The sequence below is a fragment of the Manis javanica genome, chromosome 12, assembly GCF_040802235.1.
Source record: "Manis javanica isolate MJ-LG chromosome 12, MJ_LKY, whole genome shotgun sequence".
Lineage (NCBI taxonomy): Eukaryota > Metazoa > Chordata > Mammalia > Pholidota > Manidae > Manis > Manis javanica.
The window spans coordinates 103771106-103789647 of record NC_133167.1 but is presented as its reverse complement, the minus strand read 5'-3'; the positions used below and the strand labels follow the sequence as shown (position 1 = coordinate 103789647).

At 37.6% G+C, this 18542-nt stretch overlaps 1 protein-coding gene and 1 long non-coding RNA gene across 3 annotated transcripts in view; both read left to right on the top strand.

The window, feature by feature from the left end:
* TENM3 (teneurin transmembrane protein 3) overlaps positions 1–18542 on the top strand; it is a 2338142-nt gene that overhangs the window by 842539 nt on the left and 1477061 nt on the right. The gene's annotated exons all lie outside the window — the stretch shown is intronic.
* LOC140845071 (uncharacterized) lies at positions 7825–11502 on the top strand. Its single transcript, XR_012123709.1, has 3 exons — positions 7825–7887; positions 8975–9065; positions 11366–11502. It is a non-coding gene; the product is annotated as an uncharacterized lncRNA (long non-coding RNA).

Genomic DNA, 18542 nt, shown 5'->3' with positions numbered 1-18542 from the left:
TAAGACATACTTAAGTGTTTGTACATTATTCCATAGAGCAGAATGTGGCCTTTCTAAGTGGAAAGTGGAAACAAAATAAGAAAACAAAATGGCATCAAAAAAAGTCACAAGATAACAAGAGACTGATTGTGTTAATTATAGGGCAGAAGATTCATACTTAAGTTACATTGGGAAACAAAGAAAAAATATGCATACACACATTTGTATCATGTATAGAAATACAGAAATAAAAGATATTATTTTACTACATGGCTCCTCAGAACTTTTTAGTTAAACAGTGTATCTTTAAGAAAGGAATTACTACACAAAATAAAAACAAAATTTGATGATACAACACCCATTATTTTCAAAGCACCTATTCAAACCTCCAAACGTGGGTAATTCGTGCTTTGGGTCTGTTCTCTCCAACAGAGTATCCGTAAGCTGCATGTGGCCGTTTGAACTTGAATATAATTTAAATTTTAGCTTCTCAGTCACACCAGCAGCATTACAAGTGTTCAATAGCCACATGAAGCTGGCAGGCAAGAAGTGAATGACACAGATATGCATGTCTCCACCACTGTAGAAAGTTCTATTAGGCAATATGGCTCTAGCAATAAATTATTATTACTATTATTTCTTATTAATTATTAATTATCAATATTCTTTAATTAGGATGTTGAAAAGATATACGGGTGGTGGGGGGGGGATACTCAAGACAGAATGTTATCACCCAGTTATAAATTCAGATAAGGAAATGGAAAACATTCTGTGGGTCATAAAATTGTGTATAAATATTCAGTTAACATAGAGGATGTAAAGATGGATATGTTGAACTCTGTCCTGAAGGCATACCTTCCAGGAAGAGACTTTGTGCATAAATAGTAAGTATAAGATATGCTTTTTAAAAAGCCAAAACTTTGTAAAAAACAAGAGTGTTGAAATAGGAACAATTCATTCTAAGGGGTTCAAGGAAGACTTTACTCTGGAAGGGAGTGCTGGGATAGCTGGTAAGATAGACAGTAACCACTGGAAACTGGTAACAAAGGAGGGGCATAGTCGGTGACAGTTGAAAGCTCTTCTAAACTTTTCACTCATACGAATTTTTATTTCATCTATATCTTGTTAATATCATTAGTCAGTCCATTTAAATATGGGTATGCAAAACTTTACAAATGATTCCCAGTTTCTTTTTAAAGAATTTTATTTTTCTCAGACCCCTACTAAGCTACTTTCAATTTGTGAGTGATAAATTGGAAAGTGTATGCTGAACTATTAAACTGCTGAGTGAACAATTAAATGAGCATAAGCTTTAACTTTAATACTTAGAAAATATAATAATCAGACCATTGAGCAGATGTTGTGGTAAACTCATTTATCCAATTACAACCATGATATTTTATGGTCCCCAACTCCTGAGGATAATACTGAATAATCTACAATTTTCTTAAGCAAACATTCATTTAAAAACTGTCTTATTTGTTTAATAATAAAGGTTAATTTTCATTTAAAATGTAAGGCTACAGAAGGAAAAATCAAGCTTTTGTTTACTGTGATGAGTCACAAATATTGTATTAGATATTAGATAGTTAATAAGTTTGATTTTCAAGACAAATCTAAGTGAAACAACTTTTAAAAACTTCTTTCAAATGCAAATTGAAAATGCCAACTGGATAAGAAGAATTTCATTAAATGCTAACTATTCGTCATCATTATTAAATGCATTATTGACAGAGGTATCAAATTAGCAAACAGGCTGTAAAATATTCAGATTTTACCATCTAGGAGTTTTAATCTAGATGGGAGTTGAGAATCACTGAGGGTGCATGTGTGTGTGTGTGTGTGTGTGTGTGTGTGTGTGTGTGTGTGTGTGTGTGGGTGGGTGTGGTGTGTGTTGGGATAAGGAGAGTAGGTCAAAGGCATGTGCAATTTGAGAAAGCATGCTTAGTAATTTAATAATTTTTATAATGAAATCTAGAAGGCAAAATTCCTAAAAAATCTTCTTGTTAAACAGAAAACAGTGATTCTCAGCAAAGTAGTGGAAATTGGGGAGGTTAACTCCCATTGCCAATAAGTCTGTCCTCTTCAGAAATACGTTTGCATTAGAAATGGCTGAGAAACATCAACATAAACCAACTCGTATCCCTGCAGACAATTTATAAACTCTAGCCTGTGATAAGTCACAACTATATTTACAACCTGGAGTCCATGTCACAATGACCTAATAAAAGTAAACAGGAATTAATGTTTGCCTAATTAAGAAATTAGGATTTGTATCTCAGCTCTCTTACTAACTCAGACACATCACTTCCTAAAATTTCCTACACTTGGAAAAAAAAAACTAAACTTGGATTACATCTTTAAATTCTTTCCAGCTTCTCATATTATACAATTACAAGTCAGTAAATAAAACTATGATTCTTGTCTCTGAGTCTAAAATAATAGCACTTTAAAATTAGTAGAAGAAAGATAGTATCCTTTCAAACATAAATTTAATCAGTTGGTTCAATTAAGAGACTTGGAGTGTATATCCTGATTGCTCTCCTAATTGCACCAGTGTGCTACCTAAATGGTACATTGCTCTAAGAAATATAAAAAAATATTTCCACATAGGATTCATTATATATAACATAGCGTTTGTTTATTTTTCGTTGAGTGAGGTCGAGCTAGGGGTTAGGGGAGTTGGTGGACCCTGAACACTCAAATATTTCCTATGGCTCAAACATTTGTACCTTGGCACGGAGCCCGGGGGGCACTTAGCACAAAATTATCTTGAAGACACTGGGATGGTATTACTTGACATTGGGTCCAAGTCAGTTCATAGTTGCAGTATGTGCAATTGAGAAACGTTAGCAATAAAAGTTTATTAGAATATTGGATGCTATGAGAAATACAGGACATTGGTTTCAATAAAATATAATGGAATAAATTAAAAACATTGAATAGAACAAAGCTTTGCTCTTCACTTCTACTAGTATAAAAGATAGTGCCAGAATCTTTGTCCTTGAATTCCATTTTCCATAATTGCAATCCAGTTGGATACAATGGCAAAGTAATTAGAAATTAAGGTATAAGCAATGTTATTTCCACATCAGAGAGGAATTTCTGTGTATTCTTCCCATATGTATAGACATGTCCCAACTGCCAACATTTATTCCTATGCCCTGCACCTCTGTCACAATGAGGTCAAGGAACTATATACTTCCTGCTCAGAATCACATCAGAATCACATCTGCTGTTGCTTAATTCACCTATCAATTACCTCCTCTCCCCACATTTAATTTCCCATTTTCTAATGGATCATCTCTTTCTGCATGAAAGCAGTGCCACTTTCAAGATGCTGTCTGTTCTCACCGCTTGACCTCTTCCCAAGGCCCCTCCTTATGTCTCAGAATCTGTTAGTTATCTCCCGCTTAGCATATCGGTGTTCGGGAAGTTTATGACTCTCCCACAGTTGGCGTTTTGGCACATGCGGGCCCTGAGTCCCGTGGCTTTCCTGATCTAGTTCATTTCCTGCCTTCTTGTCCTACCTTTCTTTCTACTCCTTTGCTTCTCTTTTTTTCTATTTCTAGCTCTAAATATTCAACTATGCTCCAGCTGGGGTCCTTTGTTTTCTCCTTCCCTCTACACCCTCTCCCTAGGTGACCTCACTCAGGCTGTTGAGTGGAACCATCTCGATGCAGATGGACAGCTCCAAGGTTCCTCTCGTCAACCTAAACCTACCTCTTCAGTGTCAGACTCGATGTCCAGCTGTATGTCCACAGGGATGTCCAACAGGCATGCTGCACACTATGGAAAAGGCCTCTCCCAGTCCAAGTTTCCTCCCCAAACCCACATATATTTTGTTGTGTATATAATGATTATATTTGTATAATAAATATTCTTTTATGATTTATCTCTTCCTTTAGTTATCTTCCCTTTCCATTATTGTAAAATGTTTTAGCATCCTCTTCTGGTGATCAGTCTTGCTAGTGGTTTGTCCATTTATTTAGCTTTAAAAAACACATTTTGGTATCATGAATCTTACATAATGTCTTTATTTTACATCTTACATTTTTGCTTCTATATTAACTTTTCCTCAATTTACTTTCATTGGTTTTCCTTGTTTGCAATTTTTCTGACCTGTTGAATTGAATGCTTTGCTCTTAAATGTCCATATTTTCTTAGATCCAATTTCATAATGTTTTCTAATCCAAATTTAGCTGTATTACAAATTTTGAGTAATAGATCTAAAGCAAGAATGTGCACATACATATGTTTATATGTACACATGCGTGTGTGTCTAGAGAAAGAGAAATGCTTCAAAGTTATTTTATTCTAAATATTATTTCCAAGATTCACATAATCTATGGATTCTTCTAATACTGCTTCTTAGCTTAAATCCTGTGGGCTATATTCGCTTTCTCTTGGGGTTTGTTTTGTCAGATAATGTGGTCATCATGCTATTACTTCACTGATTTTTGTCAGGGTCTTTTAAAGATATTTTCCACGTGACAATAATGTACATTTCTTTTTTGGCATAAATTCTAATAAATGTCTCTTACATTATCTGGTGTTCCAATCTCCCTTCATCCGGCTAACTGGGTTGTGATTAATCCTGAAGTCTGTGCGGGGGTTTTGGCCTCTACTCTTCCCTGTGCCAGTGAGTAGAGGTCTCTGGTCTGTACAGAAACAAAACATTTCAAGACCCTGTGCTCTCAGCTTCTGTAAACGGTGGTGGTGGCTGTTGTATTTTATTGATCATTTCTGGATGTATCAGGAGCCGATCCTCTGGCAATAGTTCAGTACTCAGTCTTGTTGTATAAAGATAATCTTATCGTGATTTATATCAATCATGCAGTTCCCCTGTGTGCAGCTTTCAGTAGCTTCCCAATACAGAGAAGAGGAGATCTTTAAGGCCCGCATGATCTCGCCTCGGCCTCTCACTCTGGCCTTACCTTGGGCCACTTTCTTTGCTACTGCAGGGACACAGGCCTTCTTTCAGTTCCTTGCAAACAATTATCTTATTCTCATTTCCAATCATTTGCACTGATGTTTCCTGGTGCCTGAAAGGGACTTCTTCCCATCTTTGCAAAGTTTAAATTTTTTGGTCATGAAGGTCTCACTTCCGGGGTCACAGTCTTAGAGGACAGCTACAGACTTGTGAGGCTGGTGGAAAATGAAAATTTGGTGCCCTTTATTCAGAAGGCAAAGAAGCTGTATAATTGTAAACACTAAAATATAAAGTATTCTCCTTTCTTTCACAGTCTATCACAGGCATTCTTTTTTAGGCTCCTCATACTTAGAAACTATTCATTTAAATGAGGGGGTGGTAGTTAATTTTCTATCATTCTAAGTAAATAATAATAATAATAATAATTATCAGCAAAAAATTTAAGCTTTGTATAGTGCCAGTTTTGAGCATAAACCTAAGTGCTTTTAACTGCTCTCCAGAATCACCAAAATTACATAATGCATATTTTGTAGCTTGCATTTGACTGTGTGTTTTGCTCTTAACACAACCCTGGAATTCCTGCAGAAAACTAACTCAGCTGTTTTTATTTGACTTCCGAATATATGTACATTCTACCAACACTCTGCCTTGAGGAGGCGTGACCAACACTGCTCCGTGGGAGGGAAGGAAGGATTGAAAAGAAAAGGAACCATCCTTTTTTTTCTGTGTCATCATTTTCAGTGTTAGTGGTTGACTAGTCCAGGGAAATACAGTAAGCGAGCAATGGTCTGATTCTTTGGTCATGTGTGTTTGTAGAACACCAGCGCCTTCATTCTGCAGTGGAATGACTGTCTGCACCCCTTCTTACTTAGTCCTGGATGCAGCATCCTCACCTTGTACTTGTGTGAGTCTTGCTGAAGGCTCCCACGTGTGTGTGTCCATGATAATTATGTGCTCATGGGCCATCATGGACCTGAGAGGGGACGAGGTGCCAGGAAGGCTGCCCCCCTCAGGTTATGGATATCTTCTCTGGCAGGTACACGCACTTCTGCCCCCTTGGGCTTTGAAGGAAACCTACCTTCAAAGATAAAACGAAGAATTTCAAAATAGCGACAGGAGAGCCGTGCATCAAGTGCAGAGGTCCTCTGAGTTTGGGCCTCTGTATGACTGCACGTTGACGCCCCATGAAGTCGGTCTGATTCAGAGAGGCTTCCTTAAATATGTAATCTAAATTGAATGTACCTATAGAATGCTCTTTTAAAACATCCCATTTTTCTTTTCTTCTTTTTTGTTATCTGAATTTGTTTTTGTTGTTGTTGTTGTTGTTGTTTTTCTGTTGTCTGCTTCCTCTCTGCTCCTCATCCCTCTAAAATGGAAATTCCAGAAAAGCAAGGCTTTGGGTCACTTGCTTACTTACATCCATACTATGTCCTGCATAAAGCATGCGACTAACATTTCAGATGCACAGTTCAGTGAATGAAAATGGCCAACACTTAGAGTGTATAGAAAAAGGCAAACATTTTTGTTTAAAGTATTTTAATTTAAAACACTCTATCTCATATTGTCCTTCACAAACTTTTTAAGATAATTACTTGCAAGATCTTTATAGGATCAGGACTTCTAAGAATAAAGAGCACTATGGAAGCAAGATTTTCCAGTAGCCTAATGAACTTTCATATTCACATTATTATTATTATTATTATCATTGTTATTATTATTACAAATCAGCTTAACAAGCATTGAAAACTTCCATCTGTAAGACGTCCAGCAGAGGTAAAAGAAAGGAACAAAGAAGAAAAATAGAACACAACTAGATCTCATTCATTTTATGAAGTGTATCATAGGATCTGTATTTAACAGTAACAGGACTGCCCCTAAACTTCCAGCTATTCCAATAAAAAAACAAGTAAAACCAATTTTGTGACATAAATAGTTGTACAATTTAGTGACAGAGAGTTTTGAATGTTTGTCTTATTCCCAGGTCACAGCTAAACCTTCCCCATCTTCCTACCTGGCCAGGTGTCAAAAGACACGGAGTTCTAGACAATGGAAAGTTGATAGAAGGGACATAGGCCAATCGTAGACCCAGACCATAAACACTCCCGTGTGTGAGAGATTGTCCATGTTCTTTTCCTTGGAAGCCACATGTTCAAGATTGTAGATCTAGTAAGTACAAGGACTTGGAGCTTGGGTTTCTAAGAGCTTCTCCTCTTAGATGTACCCACAAATCTAGTTCATCTGGTCTAAACTTAGTAAGAAAAAAGTTTCTACTGGGCTCAACCACTGAAATTTGGAGGGAATTTTTTTTTTCCTTCCCACTACTGCAGCTAGCCTTACTTAACTAATACTAACTTAATTTCACAAATATGGCAAGTAGCTCCTTTGTTGCAATTGTAAAGAAATACAGATTTGAACTGGAACCTGAATACACTATAGTCTAAATCATTTGGGACTATCACATAAGTTTTCTGAGTTTGGGTTGCTCTGTAAGTATACTGGATTAACTGTAGCTGCTTTTCAAAATGGTTTTTGATTCATAACTAAATATACAACCTGAAGGCCCCTGAGAGTTTATGGCATCCTACCCGTATTTAAATTCCTACATCTTGGTTTGAATTTGTTGTTGTTGAGATTATACATTGTCACCAAATGACTCACAATCTCCTCCTTAAAAAACAAGTGGTTTCAAATGATAGTAGGTAAATGGATGGATCTTCTAAGAATGGAATTTCTTGTTTGGGCTTCTTTGCTTATACGTGGGGTCACCCATTGCTTGGGCCAAACTGGTCATTCCCATTTTCTCTGTTTTACCTTGTACCTAATGTTGTGGCATGTGAAGAATAAAGCTTAGACACTGAGTTTGTGACCTCAAACACAATCAGCTCGGAATGTCAGGTCACAAACCAGAGTTGCCCATTCACAGAACCAGATTGAAATTGGAGCTCACATGTGTTTGGATTGGTGAAACTGGAAAGGTAAGAGAGAAAGGGGTGGGGAGGGCCAAGGAGAAGAGCTTAGAGGAATTCTGTAGATCAAGAAATAACAGCGGGTAGACATTGTTGATGGAGTCCCGGAGCGTAAGTGACTCTTACGGCTTTGCTTGCGGGCGTTAGAAAGAGGACGTGGGGTGGCCTTTACAGTTCACCGAGATCGAGGAGAGGGTATGGGAAGTTTCAAAGATACTGCTTCCCGTGTACCTGTGAAAAAATTTCCCCTGGAAAATAAATGAATCACAACGCAAACCTGCTATAGTTCTTTCTCAGTGGCTGCTGGATACTAGATGCAAACAAAAGATCCTGTATTCAACCTCATAATATAACAGGATATATAATCACTGGGCATTCTTTTTAGGCTCCTCCTACTTAGAAACTATTCCTCTCTAACGTTTTTTAGTAATAAACTAAAGTTACATTATTACTATTGAAATGATTCTTTTCTAAACCTATCAATTCTCACTAAGAAAAATGGTCGTTCAGAGTAAAAGGTACGTGTCCACTACGGGGCATCTGCCAAGCCGAGGAAGGAGAGAAAACACAGATCACGCTCCATGATTTCTGCCTTCTGCGCCACCAACTCACACGTTTTTCAGGAACTTCAATCCCTCATTCATCATGATGTCTTTCCATTTCGTTTTACATTTTAATAATCTTAGATCTCCTTCCTTGTTAAATAAAAAAAAGTCCTCCATTTCACCCTACAACTCTTTCCTACCACTCAGTCCCCACCCTTCCCACAGGAATGGACTATAACCCCCCCGTACCCACTTACTCCCACCTTGTTCTCACCTTGGGATGGTGCCTTGCTGCTGCTCACCACTGTTTTGAATTCAACCCCCAAAAGTTCACAAGGGCACCCAGTACTCCATGTCCTTGGGCCAGTCCCAGCCTTGCTTTTTCTTGTCATCACTAGTATCTGACTATTCAGATGAACCTTCCTGCCGAAGCACTTCCCTTGGTCGGCCTTAGTGAAGGTGCTGCCTTTTCCAGTGTCTGTCCTCCTTTTTTTGACAACCGTCTCCCCCCTTAATTATATATGTTTCTTCTCCTCACCTTCCTGATGCAGTAACTACATCGTGATGAATTCTTACTATACGGGTTGTTCCCTGCAAACAAATTAGCCCATGAAGCACAAACTACATCCTACTGAACTTCAGGTAACATTAATATTTCCTCTGTTGACTGTCCAGTCGTTCAACCAAAGATATAAGTCCTTCCTGTTTCTCATTCACTTTTATAGTCCTGCACTTTTTTAAGGTTTATTAAAATAAGAAATAATAACCTTGGGCTGTAATTTTATAAATTGACATTTATATACAAAGTAAAAATTTTAGGGATGACCGAATGTTGCCTGAGAAACCCATTTTCTCTGCTGGAATAGAGGGAAAAAAAACTACAAAGTCCATGAGTGCCAAAATGTAACAGAGCCAAAATTATTCGCAGCTCTTAAAAGACAGAACAAAACTTTCTCAGGAATCACGAGAAGGGGCTCTTTTGTCCTCTGCCTACAGAAGCCAGCTCGGTGGAAGAGACGTAGGAATCTAGAGCCAATATCACTATCATAAACAATTTCTACCCAATTAATGCATTGATGTAGTTGTGTAATCCATGCAATCCATGATCATTTTTTAAACAATGGCTATGGTTTAAACCTTTGCAGTCCAACTACAATATGGTAATAAAGGTAAGGAGTAGAATAGTAACGTAGAATAATTAAAGGGGAGAAGTAGAATACTAAGACTTTTTATTTACAAAATTCAATTTGGAATCACACAACCTCCATTCTCAGATAATGGCTCTGAAGTTGAATGTGTAGGGGCTGAGAAAATAGGCGTGCTTGTCTGCAAGAGAGTAGTTGTTTGCAAGAGAACACAAAAAGCATGCGCCGCGCGTGCCAGCAAGACCTGTGAGAAGCAGATGAAAGTATGGTTCTGAATTTTGCTCAGTGCACCAATTAAATAAGGGAAGGAGAAAACTTGGCAATTTAAAAAAAATATATACTAAGAATATCTGAATCCTAATTCGACATGTTTTATAAATGTGCAAGGCCTAATGCACTTGATTAGAGCACTTTAATTAAGGTATAGTCCGCTGTGTTGCAACCCCCCCTCCAGACAAAATGGCTCGGTGAACAGGTAGCATGTCCCCAGTGAACTGTGAATATCAAAGTCGGGGAAAATTCTTCATTTTAATGAGCTGCATTTTCTGAGCCCAGACCTCTCCCCTGACAGGGTGGCTGCAGGAGGCAAAAATGAAAGCAGTTGTTTTCCTTTGAGACCTTCTACTGCTAAATGCTGTGAATGCCAGAAATTAAAATAGTGGTGCTGAGACTGTTTCTGCTCTGTCTTGCACTTACCCGTGGGCTGCAAATGATTGTTAAAGAAAAAGCACAACAATTAACATTTTTTTCATATTTAGAAAACTCTACTCCTTCTCTGAATACTAACATTCAAAATATCATAGTCCATTTGTTTTATATTTCCCATTAAAAACCACCTTCTATGAATACAAATATTTAAGCCAAATACAGTGTCCTTCCATTAGTGAATGGTTAGATTTGCAATGTGAATCCTTTTTACAGCTGAGAACAAAAATTATACTTTACCGCTTAGAAAATTCACATGACATGGGTAATTGTTATTTTCTGAATAAATACCATTAAATACAGTTACTAGAGAATGAATTCAATATTATACTATTTTTCACATTCTTTAAATAAGTTAGTATGTGATAATCAGAAATGAAGTATTGTCATTCTGGCAGTTGTAAAAATATCACTCCATCCTATTAAAGAATATGGAAACTAGATATTTAATGATATGATAACTGTAAATACTCAACTCTGAATAGTTAGGATCTAGATGCAAATATTAGTGAAAAAACGCCACCAAGAAAGAAGTTGTTGTTTGGCAACAAAGGAAACTTATAAGTAATTGTATTTTATTTCAGTAAGCGTGTCATGAAAGTTGGAAGGAAAACTAAACACTCTTTCAAAGAAATACATTCCAACAGAAATCAGCTCGACTACCACAGTCGGTTCAAGGGTTGTCTAGGGCCTCTCGCTTTGCTCCAGTGTAACTGTCCAGACCCAGGGTGTCAGGAAGCAGATGCCACAGACCCAGTGATTGATAGCTTCTCACAGTAAAAGGTACTGAAGTTGATTGCATTTTCTTCAGAGTCCTTGACTTGTTCTGAGTATCTATTACAGAAGACAGTCTTGCTCAGAAATCTGGGTGATCTTAATTGCATCCTACATTAGCATAAAATCTTCCTAACATTGAATGTTCATATAAAGCTCTCAGCTCACTGTGGAACAGTGCAATTTGTACTAAGAATGTGAAATTCTACTTAAAATGCCCATTCAGTTACACCTTCTATAATTTTATACCCCAATGCAATACTCTTCTGTCCCTTTCTCTTCTTTCCTAAAATCAAATGACTGGAAATGTAATTTTAGATGAACAGGCTGCACTGTCATCTAGACCACGAGGGTCTCACAGTCACAAAGAGAATGATTCCTGTTGTCAGAAGATCGCTGCCACTTTAAGAAGACATTATCCATCTCTCACTATTGACAGCTCCACCGAGTCACTCAGAATCACCACCATTTGATTAGATATTATCAAGGCAACTAGGAAAGTAAAAGTAGGCCACAGTCTTACCCCAAAAGGTCCAGTATATGCCTATTTTGAAAAACTCATTCATCATAAAGATGTTTGAATTTATGCAGCCATAGACACTCTGACTGCACATGACCAGGGTTAATTTGCTTTTTAAGGCTTAGTCTATCAGTATACTCCATGCTATCTGAATATCTGTGGCCTTTCAAATAATGCTCAGTCTAGAAGCATTTTTCTGAAAGACTGATCTTAAATATGATATCCTGGTTTGATGGCATTAGCAGTGCTGAAATACTCATATTTTTTTCAGATGGCCTTATTTATAGTCAAAACCTTCCTGTATGTTCCTGATATGTGTTACATATTGTTTGATGAAGTAAAATGAGTATTTCTTTGTTCATTAGTACTTTCATAGAAGAAAGGTCCAATAATAGCAATCCCCAAGAAGCATACAGGATTAAATGAATTGCTATGATAACTTACCTGTGGGCACTATATGATGAATAACATTAGGACCCTCAACTGTAGGAACTTAAGGTTGGTTTACAGGGCAGGGTGAACAATGGTGGTTGTAGGGATTTGTACTCTGAATATATAAAAGTGTATCTTCTCTTTTTTCTTCTTTCTTTGTAATTTTTAGAAGTTATCTTTTACCAAAATGTGTAGGAATTTTTAAACAATAATAATATATATGTTGCTTCACACAAAATAGATGCTTAGCTCATGTTTCAATAAATGCCTAGTTGCTTTGATTAATGAATGTATTTTGTAAGGTATTATTCAGACCTTAAATTAGTTAAACCTCAAAAGTCTGCACTGACACATTCCAAAATATTTACTTAATTAAAATGTTCAGTATGGAGTCCCAAACAAAGTATGTGTAATTTCTTATTTTACTATGGTTTTCTTTAAAAAAAAACTTTGTGCTTATTATTAATTTTTCTTGTTTAAATGCTTTTCTGCTCTTTTACAAATGTAATTTTTACATATTTCTTAATTTCTGTATTGCCTCCTCTCTTGTTCTCTTTACTTCTCTGCCTGCCTTCTTATAGCACATATTTGTCAGGTTCTCACTATTAAAAAAAAAAATACTGAACAGGTGGCAGTTTCTTAGGGAATCAAAAGAAGGTATTATATCAAGGTCTTGTAAGCTATTCCCCTATTATTTTTCTGTGGCTTGATTATTTCTGGATATGGAGTTACAGCTACACAAATACCATACAGTGATTCAAGCCAACAAACAATAGTCCTAATAGTTTAGATGGGTAAATTCAAATTTTAAAAGTGCTTTCCGCTTAAGAGCATTTTTGCATCAAAACATCCCACCAGGCAGAGCCATGCTTTTGAAAATCCCACGTATCTTCTCTAGACAAATGTAATAATGAACAGGGATATAACAGAACACCAAAAAAAAAAAAACCCCAAATGAATAAAACAAACAAACAAGATACCTTATGGACCTTATTATGGCAATTATTTCTGATATCTGAAGAAACTTTGCCATCAAACATTTTATACATTATATATGGGAGCAATATAAACACATCTGCAATGCGAAGTAGCCTTGACAGTTAAGGTAAGCAGATTCCCCGTCCTGGCAGGTATTGCATAACACTGCTCAAGTTGATACTATTTATTCTCCAGAGACAAGCAGGCTGCTTCATACAGTGTTACTCTAAGAATGCATCAAGAAGATAATTAAATTCACAAAGTGCTTGTGTGTGTCTGTGCACATGTGTGTGTGTGTTCCCCCTTCAGAAAACAGCTTTGCAACACAGTCTGTGTATGATGGGACACTGACCATTAATTCAATACGAATGACCTATGCCGATATGTTGTCTTCCATTCAAATCCCATAAAAAGGAGTAACTTTAAAGCAATAGGAAGCTAGAGTTAACTTTAGAAACAACACCAAGAGAAATGAACTAAAAGCATAAAGAGAACTGTGCCAATATATTTTGAAGGGTAAAGATATTTATTTATTTTCCTCAGTAGAGTATGAATGTGGAAAAGTTAGCGATCTCATGGGTAGTGATTTTTTTTTAATTTTAACAGTTTCAGTTAAAAACAGAGAGTTTAAGTTCTCAAATAACGTAACATAAAATTAAAATGGAAACAGCAAAGTCAGAGTAACGTTAGCCACTTAGAGCCAGAGAGGGGATTTGGTGGCATAGGAAGCCTCCGTGCTGTATATGTAATTCTGCAGACCATCCAGGTAGAATGAGCGTGTGGCACAGCACGCCAGTTTAGTCATGGGGCACCAGGGCACAGCTGTGCTTCCTGAAGGAAGAGTCATATGTAACCTCTGTGAGGACAGGGCCGTAGCTCTGCAAAATATAAAGCACATGTTATAAAAGGGAGGAAGACACTGAGATGGATTCTAAGATTCAAAGCGAGAAAGGGAATAGAACTAGGAAGGGGGCAATACTTGCCACAGCGGGGCAGGGACGTCCCCCAGGGAACGAGAGGAGGGGAGGGCACGAAGCTCGTGGATGCCCAGTGATGGGCAAGTGGAAGAGACAACCACGGTAAAGCTTGGGATGAACGGGGGTTTCAGTGAGAAAACAACAGGGGGGAGGAAAACCCACAAAGGGAAAAAAAAAATTGGAACACACTTCAGAAGAGGCAGTTTTATCTGGAATCTATAGAAGATGAAAAGAAGGTGAAGGGGAGAACTTTTGAGAAATTAACGGGGAGACAATGAAAGAGAATGAAAGTCACAGCCCAGTGTGGCCAGGACCACAGTCTGAGAAGAAAGGATACAGGACAGCAAAAAGCAGAGAGCATGGGGTGGAAGGGAGAATTTGAGCGCAAAGGATCAAAGCAGGGTTTTAGAAGTTTCTGGAAAGATAAATAATTATGGGATGACAGAACTTAAGGGAGCAGTATAATGCTCGTGGCATGAAGAAGAGGTACGTGCGCTAAAGCGAGGACCCCAATTAAAGGATGAGGACGCAACTGATTCAACAGCCAAGACAGTGTAAGAAACGGCCTGTGTGAATGATTGTTTTGAAGAAAAAGTCCTGACCGCTGAGCGCTAGCAAGACTTCTGAGACCTGCCTGAGGGTCGTTTAAAGAATATGTGGAGGTAAATGTTGTCCGTCCAAGCAGAGTGGAAAAGAAGGGCTGACAAGGATCGTTTTCAAGAATTAGAGGCTACTCACCTCTGGAGTTCACCGAACACGGATTATAAGGTGTCTGTTCAGGAATCTTCCTTTAGAGCTGCGAGGCTGCCACCAAGACAGATGCCCCCAACGGGCGAGGACGACACCAGAGACATCACAGAACCTGTGACAGGAGGGAGTTGGCAAGGATGGTTTCACATATGGGCAGGGATACGCTTCAGGATGAGGTCAAAAAGCAGTGTGCCAGATGAGAAATTTAGGGAGCTGCCCTTTGTTCTGCCCTGAATAAGCATATGAGAAAAAGTGGATGGGACGTGAAATGTGTAAATGGCTTACTGCCTTTCTCTTCCGACCTATTCATCTGTGTTGTCACATCAGTTAAAACATGTGAGAATCAGAGGAAAAAGAGAGTAGCATAAAACAGGAAGGTACAAATTCTGTAACAGAACTCCCGGCTCAGGGGACCGCACTTACTGGGCATGACGTCATGAAAACGCTAAGGCCTTTGATGACTCAAGGCCCACAGAGTGACTCCTGCCCAGATGTCTAATCTTGGACAAGTAACTCATTCCCAGTTTCTTAATCTGTAAAGTGGGTGGGAAAAAACATACCATAGCCAGCTTTTTGTGAACATTTAGAAATTATATGCACAGTGCAAGTCCTCTAATACACAAGTGGCTTTATATAAATATATCATGCTCACAATATGCAGTTGTATATATGTTTAAAAATATATTGAGTGCTACCACGCCCCAGGCCTCTCCCGAGAGAGAGAGAGAGTGTGTGTGTGTGTGTGTGTGTGTGTGTGTGTGTGTGTGTGTGTGTGTGTGTGTGCGTGTGTATTGGGGACAGGGATGGAGAGAAGGAGGAGTTCACATGTGTGAACTTCTTGTGTCCTCCGAAAATTCCAACAAATATATTGGGGTGAAAAACCTGAAGTTCTGTTATCTTTGAAAATTAAAATGCTATAATTTTTGAACTTGCTAATGCAATGCCAGAAAGGAATCAAATGTGGACCAAGTGCTTTTCTGGGAACAAAAGAAATATTTGACCAATAGAAATACCAAATTTAAATCTCAACTTTGATACTTAGTAGTTTTAGTAATGGGGGCAAACACTCCACAGGGAGGCTTGTTCCCTGAGACCTTATTCCTTGTCAAAATAAACTCATCCCTGTTGGTTCTGAGATCTTTCAACTGTCACGTATTTCAACTAGCTAAAGTTTTATTTTCTGAGTGAAAACTTGCATGTGTTCCCATTTTTTTTTTTCAGCACAATAGAAATAATAGATCCAGGGGTAGGTCCTGTTAGAGCAAAACAGGGTCAGCTGGTGATTACTATTTTATTCCCTAACACAAAGTCAATGGTCAATAAATTCTGACTGGATAATTAATACAGAGAAGCATGCCCTATCCCCCACTATTTTTAATAAATAAGAAGAGACATTGCTTTTAGCATTAGTTGCACTGAAGAACCTTGTGTAGAGTCTGGGACACCATATATGGATACATTCCTTTATTCATTGAGTTAATACAAACCCAGAAACAGTAAGACCACTCTTTAAAGATGTTAGTCTTAAATTATATATATATAGGTATATAGATATCTGGATATATGATTAGCATGGAAACTAGTTAAAATGCAGAATTCTCAAGAGATTGATGTAGTTGTTCTGAGGTAAATCTCAGGAATATGCATTTATAAAAGAGTGTTCAAAGAACAGAATTACTTTCTTACCATGATACATAAATGACAATCAGAGTAACTTAAAGTAGTTACACAGATTCATTCACCAGTATAAAGAGAGCGGGATAGCGATTTACTTTGCTCCCTGTTCCATTTGAACAAGGATATATATCCCTTTGTTTTTGATAAACTAATAACTGGGTTTTTTTGACAGAGAAGAAAATTTTTTTTGACTAGAGTGGTTTTTCACTGTTTAATGATTTACTTATTACATCAGTTTTCTTCAAAAGTATTCTTCATCACAGTTTAGAGACTCTTCAGGGGATATACAATGCCTACATGAAACCTGATTTATCTTGAACTAAAGGCTTTGTGATGGTTGTGATAATAGTTAATAACTCATGAAATCATCTTTCCAGCCCGGACCTCTCCTCATGGAGTGAATGAACACATACGACAGACATTATTCCTTGCCTTGGGTAAGGGGCTGAGAGACACCCTCAGATGTATTGTTCTTGGTTATATAAAGTTAAAATACAGTGACATTTTGAAATACTTGGCAGTTCATTTATCCAAGAAGCTAGCTATCTTGGGCAGTCCATACAATGCAGCTGAGAACCTCTGTAAGCCAGGGGCTTTCCACAAACCACATGCCATTGTGTTTCTCCCTCTCAACCATGCTCCCCTCCCATAATCACGAAGGAAGTGATTTGCCCAAGGTCAAGCCCCGTTGCAGAGGGTTGCTAAGTTTGAGGATTCTCTCTGTTCTCTCAGCATGACAAAAAGTACCAGATGAATGAATGGGTAGAAGAAAGAATGAAGGACAGCTAAGCGCCCAATAGCAAACTAAAGAGTGAAAACCACAAGTTAGGACCCAGGCATGTGGACACAATAAAGCAAGAAATTCTGGGACACTTTGGAAGGCAGCCGTGGTGAGCAGATCCTTACCGCCCACTAGGTCCTGAATTTGTCCTTATACTAAATTAGGATAGAAAATATGCTACTAAATAATGAAAATTCTAAGGTACCCCAAAAAGTGAGGTTTTTATTGATACACTCTGTTTAAGCATAAGTTTTGACATAAAGGACGTTTTTAAAAAAATGATTAAAATGAAGATATTTCACCATTTAAGGTTGTCAATTAACTGTAGCCACTTTTAAAGCATAAATATCACAAATGTCATTTGATATATGAAAAAAATAGACATCTTATAAATTATGCAAGAAAGCTCCTTTATGAAGAGATAGAAGGAAAGGTTTTGTACAGCGTATCCCTTTTATCTCCATAGATATTAAGCCTGAATTTAAAATCCTTGATAGACAGAAATTAGATGACTGTATTGAGCTCCATAATATAGCGTCTGTCTCCAGAGCATCATACTAACAAAAGACTGTGTGGAAAAGGCATTTTCTGCACCAAACAATCACCCATGAGATAATCTCTTCATTCTAAATCTATTTCGCATGGTTATGCATAACCTCTAAGTTAATTATTTTGTTTTTCTTGGACCCCCTAAACAAAGTACCAAACTGTGAATCCTAAAATATCCAGTTTAGTAATTTTACATTCTTGAGACAAATCATAATCACTTTCTCTTCATTTTTGAAATGAGGGTGATTGCTTAAGTCATGTTTCTAATATGGGGTATGGATGTGGGATAAAAATAAAATGTAAATATTGACTTTCAACTTAAGTTTGAGAAGAATAACTGTCATTGTAAATATGGTCAGTCTTAGGACAAAAGTTTAAAGTGCTTTTGTCATTCTATTCATTATATGCTTCTCCTTTCATTGACACAAGGCCCATCCTCTGGTGCCCTACTCCTAGGTGATGGGTAAGTCTCTGTATAAATACACTTTCTAAGGGGTCCTGTAAACAGGACATCTCAAAAACATAAAGTTTTATAGGAGAAATTGTAATGCCAAGGTAGGGCTTAACACTGGGGGCTGCATTTCTATTCTGTATTTGACACTATTCTGCACAATTTTACAGAACATGTCTCATTTAATCCTAGTAATATAACAAAAGCAAGTGTGTCAGATTTATTATTTGCTGCCAAGTTCACCGAGATGTAGAGATCATTCTCCAGATCTCACCACAGGGTTGGGATTTGATTCTGATTCTGATGCTAAAAGCTGTGACTTTCGCTCTTTCGTGATGATCACGGAAGTGTCCATGCTCTTCTAGATCATTCTGTCCATA